Genomic DNA, 7,500 nt, shown 5'->3' on the forward strand with positions numbered 1-7,500 from the left:
ACTTTCTCCAATCCTCTCTAAACTCATACCCTGCGTAAGGGAGACTCAGACATAGGCAGGTGTGCTTGTGAAATCCTCCTATGTTGTTCCAAAGCTGAGATCTGACCATCCCACTTCCAATATATTACAGTCAAAAAATATGTGGGTTTTGGACACTTGAAATTTTACAACTCTAAAGACAGATATGAGATCAAGGAGACATGGGATGCATCAATAAATGTTTGTTATTTTGGCACAAACATGATGTTTCACTGATGTGAAATATATTACAGATAGGATGGCCAAAGACTGGTTACTCTTTGGGATAACGTTATTTTTATGCTAAGAAAAACACATTTTTCATGCATCCGATGTCCCCATAATGTCATATATGTCATTAGAGTTGTAGATTTCCACTGTCCAAAACCCATATATGTTTTCACTTGAATGTATTGAAAGTGAAACCATCAGATCTTGGCTTTGGCATGAGATGTCTTGAAAGTAAGACCAGCGCTGTCTAAATATGAGTCTCCTCTGCTCAGGGTGTGAGTACAGAGAAGATTGGAGAAAGTCAAAAGTTTTGCTCAAAAATGACTGCAGATCAAAAGAGGTCCCCAGTTCAAATCTGGGTGCCCCCTCATGTAAAGATAGCATTGGTTAGACTTATCTTTTCACTGATGTGAGAGAGAACATCCTAGCAAGAGAGCTTGGCCTCCTTTTGTCTGAAAATGAAACCCCAAAGATTGTTGGGTGTCTTCATCTTTAGCAGAGGATGGTTTCGATCCATCGACCTCTGGGTTATGGGCCCAGCACGCTTCCGCTGCGCCACTCTGCTTGCAGTACACCCCAGATGGGGCTCGAACCCACAATCCCTGCCTTAGGAGGCGAGTGCCTTATCCATTAGGCCACTGGGGCTCAGAAAAAAACTCCATATATTCTCCTTGCCTAGCTTGCCTTTGCATTCACCGGTCACCTTTGGAAAATTTTTGGGTGAAATTTTTGACTTTCTCCAATCCTCTCCAAACTCATAGCCTGCGTAAGGGAGACTCAGACATAGGCAGGTGTGCTTGTCAAATCCTCCTATGTTGTTCCAAAGCTGAGACCTGACCATCCCACTTCCAATATATTACAGTCAAAAAATATGTGGGTTTTGGACACTTGAAATTTTACATCTCTAAAGACAGATATGAGATCAAGGAGACATGGGATGCATCAATAAATGTTTGTTATTTTGGCACAAACATGATGTTTCACTGATGTGAAATATATTACAGATAGGATGGCCAAAGACTGGTTACTCTTTGGGATAACGTTATTTTTATGCTAAGAAAAAAACATTTTTCATGCATCCGATGTCCCCATAATGTCATATATGTCATTAGAGTTGTAGATTTCCACTGTCCAAAACCCATATATGTTTTCACTTGAATGTATTGAAAGTGAAACCATCAGATCTTGGCTTTGGCATGAGATGTCTTGAAAGTAAGACCAGCGCTGTCTAAATATGAGTCTCCTCTGCTCAGGGTGTGAGTACAGAGAAGATTGGAGAAAGTCAAAAGTTTTGCTCAAAAATGACTGCAGATCAAAAGAGGTCCCCAGTTCAAATCTGGGTGCCCCCTCATGTAAAGATAGCATTGGTTAGACTTATCTTTTCACTGATGTGAGAGAGAACATCCTAGCAAGAGAGCTTGGCCTCCTTTTGTCTGAAAATGAAACCCCAAAGATTGTTGGGTGTCTTCATCTTTAGCAGAGGATGGTTTCGATCCATCGACCTCTGGGTTATGGGCCCAGCACGCTTCCGCTGCGCCACTTTGCTAGCAGTACACCCCAGATGGGACTCGAACCCACAATCCCTGGCTTAGGAGGCCAGTGCCTTATCCATTAGGCCACTGGGGCTCAGAAAAAAACTCCATATATTCTCCTTGCCTAGCTTGCCTTTGCATTCACCGGTCACCTTTGGAAAATTTTTGGGTGAAATTTTTGTCTTTCTCCAATCCTCTCCAAACTCATACCCTGCGTAGGGGAGACTCAGACATAGGCAGGTGTGCTTGTCAAATCCTCCTATGTTGTTCCAAAGCTGAGATCTGACCATCCCACTTCCAATATATTACAGTCAAAAAATATGTGGGTTTTGGACACTTGAAATTTTACAACTCTAAAGACAGATATGAGATCAAGGAGACATGGGATGCATCAGAGGATGGTTAGGCCATACCTAACTCAACATACAACACAGCTCCTCGTTCAGACGTTAGTAATCTCCCGTCTAGACTATTGCAACGCCCTCCTGACAGGTCTTCCGACCTGTGCTGTGAGACCGCTACAGATGATCCAGAATGCGGCAGCACGCCTGGTCTTCAACCAACCAAAAAGAGCACATGTCACGCCCCTATTAGTTGAGCTGCATTGGCTACCCTTAGCTGCTCGCATCAAATTCAAATCACTAATGATGGCCTTCAGAGTATTCACTGGTTCTGCTCCCATCTACCTCAATAGACTCTTAAAACCATACGTTAGCGCCCGCCCTCTCCGTTCCTCAAAGGAGCGCCTACTAACACGACCAACCCTCCGTACAGGTCAGTTGAGGCTATTCTCATCTCTGGTACCACGCTGGTGGAACGAGCTTCCAAGCACTATCAGAGCAACAGAAACCCTCTCTGCATTCAAGAAATCATTGAAAACCCAGCTCTTCCGAGAGTATCTTTTGCACTGAATGTCTTTCTTAATAATGCACTTATTACTTCCTGGCATACTGCACTTAATGTAAGGTATTTTGCATAATTTGTGCTGTAGTTCGAATGTTAGCTCCTCTTTTGTAAGTCGCTTTGGATAAAAGCGTCTGCCAAATGCATAAATGTAAATGTAAATGTAAATGTAAATGCATCAATAAATGTTTGATATTTTGGCACAAACATGATGTTTCACTGATGTGAAATATATTACAGATAGGATGGCCAAAGACTGGTTACTCTTTGGGATAACGTTATTTTTATGCTAAGAAAAAAACATTTTTCATGCATCCGATGTCCCCATAATGTCATATATGTCATTAGAGTTGTAGATTTCCACTGTCCAAAACCCATATATGTTTTCACTTGAATGTATTGAAAGTGAAGCCATGAGATCTTGGTTTTGGCATGAGATGTCTTGAAAGTAAGACCAGCGCTGTCTAAATATGAGTCTCCTCTGCTCAGGGTGTGAGTACAGAGAAGATTGGAGAAAGTCAAAAGTTTTGCTCAAAAATGACTGCAGATCAAAAGAGGTCCCCAGTTCAAATCTGGGTGCCCCCTCATGTAAAGATAGCATTGGTTAGACTTATCTTTTCACTGATGTGAGAGAGAACATCCTAGCAAGAGAGCTTGGCCTCCTTTTGTCTGAAAATGAAACCCCAAAGATTGTTGGGTGTCTTCATCTTTAGCAGAGGATGGTTTCGATCCATCGACCTCTGGGTTATGGGCCCAGCACGCTTCCGCTGCGCCACTCTGCTAGCAGTACACCCCAGATGGGACTCGAACCCACAATCCCTGGCTTAGGAGGCCAGTGCCTTATCCATTAGGCCACTGGGGCTCAGAAATAAACTCCATATATTCTCCTTGCCTAGCTTGCCTTTGCATTCACCGGTCACCTTTGGAAAATTTTTGGGTGAAATTTTTGACTTTCTCCAATCCTCTCCAAACTCATACCCTGCGTAAGGGAGACTCAGACATAGGCAGGTGTGCTTGTCAAATCCTCCTATGTTGTTCCAAAGCTGAGATCTCACCATCCCACTTCCAATATATTACAGTCAAAAAATATGTGGGTTTTGGTCACTTGAAATTTTACAACTCTAAAGACAGATATGAGATCAAGGAGACATGGGATGCATCAATACATGTTTGTTATTTTGGCACAAACATGATGTTTCACTGATGTGAAATATATTACAGATAGGATGGCCAAAGACTGGTTACTCTTTGGGATAACGTTATTTTTATGCTAAGAAAAACACATTTTTCATGCATCTGATGTCCCCATAATGTCATATATGTCATTAGAGTTGTAGATTTCCACTGTCCAAAACCCATATATGTTTTCACTTGAATGTATTGAAAGTGAAACCATCAGATCTTGGCTTTGGCATGAGATGTCTTGAAAGTAAGACCAGCGCTGTCTAAATATGAGTCTCCTCTGCTCAGGGTGTGAGTACAGAGAAGATTGGAGAAAGTCAAAAGTTTTGCTCAAAAATGACTGCAGATCAAAAGAGGTCCCCAGTTCAAATCTGGGTGCCCCCTCATGTAAAGATAGCATTGGTTAGACTTATCTTTTCACTGATGTGAGAGAGAACATCCTAGCAAGAGAGCTTGGCCTCCTTTTGTCTGAAAATGCAACCCCAAAGATTGTTGGGTGTCTTCATCTTTAGCAGAGGATGGTTTCGATCCATCGACCTCTGGGTTATGGGCCCAGCACGCTTCCGCTGCGCCACTCTGCTAGCAGTACACCCCAGATGGGACTCGAACCCACAATCCCTGGCTTAGGAGGCCAGTGCCTTATCCATTAGGCCACTGGGGCTCAGAAAAAAACTCCATATATTCTCCTTGCCTAGCTTGCCTTTGCATTCACTGGTCACCTTTGGAAAATTTTTGGGTGAAATTTTTGACTTTCTCCAATCCTCTCCAAACTCATACCCTGCGTAAGGGAGACTCAGACATAGGCAGGTGTGCTTGTCAAATCCTCCTATGTTGTTCCAAAGCTGAGATCTCACCATCCCACTTCCAATATATTACAGTCAAAAAATATGTGGGTTTTGGACACTTGAAATTTTACAACTCTAAAGACAGATATGAGATCAAGGAGACATGGGATGCATCAATAAATGTTTGTTATTTTGGCACAAACATGATGTTTCACTGATGTGAAATATATTACAGATAGGATGGCCAAAGACTGGTTACTCTTTGGAATAACGTTATTTTTATGCTAAGAAAAAAACATTTTTCATGCATCCGATGTCCCCATAATGTCATATATGTCATTAGAGTTGTAGATTTCCACTGTCCAAAACCCATATATGTTTTCACTTGAATGTATTGAAAGTGAAACCATCAGATCTTGGCTTTGGCATGAGATGTCTTGAAAGTAAGACCAGTGCTGTCTAAATATGAGTCTCCTCTGCTCAGGGTGTGAGTACAGAGAAGATTGGAGAAAGTCAAAAGTTTTGCTCAAAAATGACTGCAGATCAAAAGAGGTCCCCAGTTCAAATCTGGGTGCCCCCTCATGTAAAGATAGCATTGGTTAGACTTATCTTTTCACTGATGTGAGAGAGAACATCCTAGCAAGAAAGCTTGGCCTCCTTTTGTCTGAAAATGAAACCCCAAAGATTGTTGGGTGTCTTCATCTTTAGCAGAGGATGGTTTCGATCCATCGACCTCTGGGTTATGGGCCCAGCACGCTTCCGCTGCGCCACTCTGCTAGCAGTACACCCCAGATGGGACTCGAACCCACAATCCCTGGCTTAGGAGGCCAGTGCCTTATCCATTAGGCCAATGGGGCTCAGAAAAAAGCTCCATATATTCTCCTTGCCTAGCTTGCCTTTGCATTCACCGGTCACCTTTGGAAAATTTTTGGGTGAAATTTTTGACTTTCTCCAATCCTCTCCAAACTCATACCCTGCGTAAGGGAGACTCAGACATAGGCAGGTGTGCTTGTCAAATCCTCCTATGTTGTTCCAAAGCTGAGATCTCACCATCCCACTTCCAATATATTACAGTCAAAAAATATGTGGGTTTTGGACACTTGAAATTTTACAACTCTAAAGACAGATATGAGATCAAGGAGACATGGGATGCATCAATACATGTTTGTTATTTTGGCACAAACATGATGTTTCACTGATGTGAAATATATTACAGATAGGATGGCCAAAGACTGGTTACTCTTTGGGATAACGTTATTTTTATGCTAAGAAAAACACATTTTTCATGCATCTGATGTCCCCATAATGTCATATATGTCATTAGAGTTGTAGATTTCCACTGTCCAAAACCCATATATGTTTTCACTTGAATGTATTGAAAGTGAAACCATCAGATCTTGGCTTTGGCATGAGATGTCTTGAAAGTAAGACCAGCGCTGTCTAAATATGAGTCTCCTCTGCTCAGGGTGTGAGTACAGAGAAGATTGGAGAAAGTCAAAAGTTTTGCTCAAAAATGACTGCAGATCAAAAGAGGTCCCCAGTTCAAATCTGGGTGCCCCCTCATGTAAAGATAGCATTGGTTAGACTTATCTTTTCACTGATGTGAGAGAGAACATCCTAGCAAGAGAGCTTGGCCTCCTTTTGTCTGAAAATGCAACCCCAAAGATTGTTGGGTGTCTTCATCTTTAGCAGAGGATGGTTTCGATCCATCGACCTCTGGGTTATGGGCCCAGCACGCTTCCGCTGCGCCACTCTGCTAGCAGTACACCCCAGATGGGACTCGAACCCACAATCCCTGGCTTAGGAGGCCAGTGCCTTATCCATTAGGCCACTGGGGCTCAGAAAAAAACTCCATATATTCTCCTTGCCTAGCTTGCCTTTGCATTCACTGGTCACCTTTGGAAAATTTTTGGGTGAAATTTTTGACTTTCTCCAATCCTCTCCAAACTCATACCCTGCGTAAGGGAGACTCAGACATAGGCAGGTGTGCTTGTCAAATCCTCCTATGTTGTTCCAAAGCTGAGATCTCACCATCCCACTTCCAATATATTACAGTCAAAAAATATGTGGGTTTTGGACACTTGAAATTTTACAACTCTAAAGACAGATATGAGATCAAGGAGACATGGGATGCATCAATAAATGTTTGTTATTTTGGCACAAACATGATGTTTCACTGATGTGAAATATATTACAGATAGGATGGCCAAAGACTGGTTACTCTTTGGAATAACGTTATTTTTATGCTAAGAAAAAAACATTTTTCATGCATCCGATGTCCCCATAATGTCATATATGTCATTAGAGTTGTAGATTTCCACTGTCCAAAACCCATATATGTTTTCACTTGAATGTATTGAAAGTGAAACCATCAGATCTTGGCTTTGGCATGAGATGTCTTGAAAGTAAGACCAGTGCTGTCTAAATATGAGTCTCCTCTGCTCAGGGTGTGAGTACAGAGAAGATTGGAGAAAGTCAAAAGTTTTGCTCAAAAATGACTGCAGATCAAAAGAGGTCCCCAGTTCAAATCTGGGTGCCCCCTCATGTAAAGATAGCATTGGTTAGACTTATCTTTTCACTGATGTGAGAGAGAACATCCTAGCAAGAAAGCTTGGCCTCCTTTTGTCTGAAAATGAAACCCCAAAGATTGTTGGGTGTCTTCATCTTTAGCAGAGGATGGTTTCGATCCATCGACCTCTGGGTTATGGGCCCAGCACGCTTCCGCTGCGCCACTCTGCTAGCAGTACACCCCAGATGGGACTCGAACCCACAATCCCTGGCTTAGGAGGCCAGTGCCTTATCCATTAGGCCAATGGGGCTCAGAAAAAAGCTCCATATATTCTCCTTGC

General features: G+C 42.4%; 12 non-coding genes across 12 annotated transcripts; all 12 read right to left on the reverse strand.

Moving 5' to 3' along the window:
- Positions 1-742: 742 nt before the first annotated feature.
- trnam-cau (transfer RNA methionine (anticodon CAU)) lies at positions 743-814 on the reverse strand. The gene has a single exon. It is a non-coding gene; the product is annotated as a tRNA-Met (tRNA).
- A 988-nt stretch (positions 815-1,802) lies between these two features.
- On the reverse strand, positions 1,803-1,875 carry trnar-ccu (transfer RNA arginine (anticodon CCU)). Its single transcript has one exon. It is a non-coding gene; the product is annotated as a tRNA-Arg (tRNA).
- A 1,519-nt stretch (positions 1,876-3,394) lies between these two features.
- trnam-cau (transfer RNA methionine (anticodon CAU)) lies at positions 3,395-3,466 on the reverse strand. The gene has a single exon. It is a non-coding gene; the product is annotated as a tRNA-Met (tRNA).
- A 7-nt stretch (positions 3,467-3,473) lies between these two features.
- On the reverse strand, positions 3,474-3,546 carry trnar-ccu (transfer RNA arginine (anticodon CCU)). Its single transcript has one exon. It is a non-coding gene; the product is annotated as a tRNA-Arg (tRNA).
- Positions 3,547-4,375: 829 nt separating this feature from the next.
- Positions 4,376-4,447, reverse strand: trnam-cau (transfer RNA methionine (anticodon CAU)). Its single transcript has one exon. It is a non-coding gene; the product is annotated as a tRNA-Met (tRNA).
- Positions 4,448-4,454: 7 nt separating this feature from the next.
- trnar-ccu (transfer RNA arginine (anticodon CCU)) lies at positions 4,455-4,527 on the reverse strand. Its single transcript has one exon. It is a non-coding gene; the product is annotated as a tRNA-Arg (tRNA).
- Positions 4,528-5,356: 829 nt separating this feature from the next.
- Positions 5,357-5,428, reverse strand: trnam-cau (transfer RNA methionine (anticodon CAU)). The gene has a single exon. It is a non-coding gene; the product is annotated as a tRNA-Met (tRNA).
- Positions 5,429-5,435: 7 nt separating this feature from the next.
- On the reverse strand, positions 5,436-5,508 carry trnar-ccu (transfer RNA arginine (anticodon CCU)). Its single transcript has one exon. It is a non-coding gene; the product is annotated as a tRNA-Arg (tRNA).
- An 829-nt stretch (positions 5,509-6,337) lies between these two features.
- Positions 6,338-6,409, reverse strand: trnam-cau (transfer RNA methionine (anticodon CAU)). The gene has a single exon. It is a non-coding gene; the product is annotated as a tRNA-Met (tRNA).
- Positions 6,410-6,416: 7 nt separating this feature from the next.
- trnar-ccu (transfer RNA arginine (anticodon CCU)) lies at positions 6,417-6,489 on the reverse strand. Its single transcript has one exon. It is a non-coding gene; the product is annotated as a tRNA-Arg (tRNA).
- Positions 6,490-7,318: 829 nt separating this feature from the next.
- Positions 7,319-7,390, reverse strand: trnam-cau (transfer RNA methionine (anticodon CAU)). Its single transcript has one exon. It is a non-coding gene; the product is annotated as a tRNA-Met (tRNA).
- Positions 7,391-7,397: 7 nt separating this feature from the next.
- On the reverse strand, positions 7,398-7,470 carry trnar-ccu (transfer RNA arginine (anticodon CCU)). Its single transcript has one exon. It is a non-coding gene; the product is annotated as a tRNA-Arg (tRNA).
- Positions 7,471-7,500: the final 30 nt, after the last annotated feature.

This window comes from Hoplias malabaricus, chromosome 1 (assembly GCF_029633855.1).
Source record: "Hoplias malabaricus isolate fHopMal1 chromosome 1, fHopMal1.hap1, whole genome shotgun sequence".
NCBI classification, from domain to species: domain Eukaryota; kingdom Metazoa; phylum Chordata; class Actinopteri; order Characiformes; family Erythrinidae; genus Hoplias; species Hoplias malabaricus.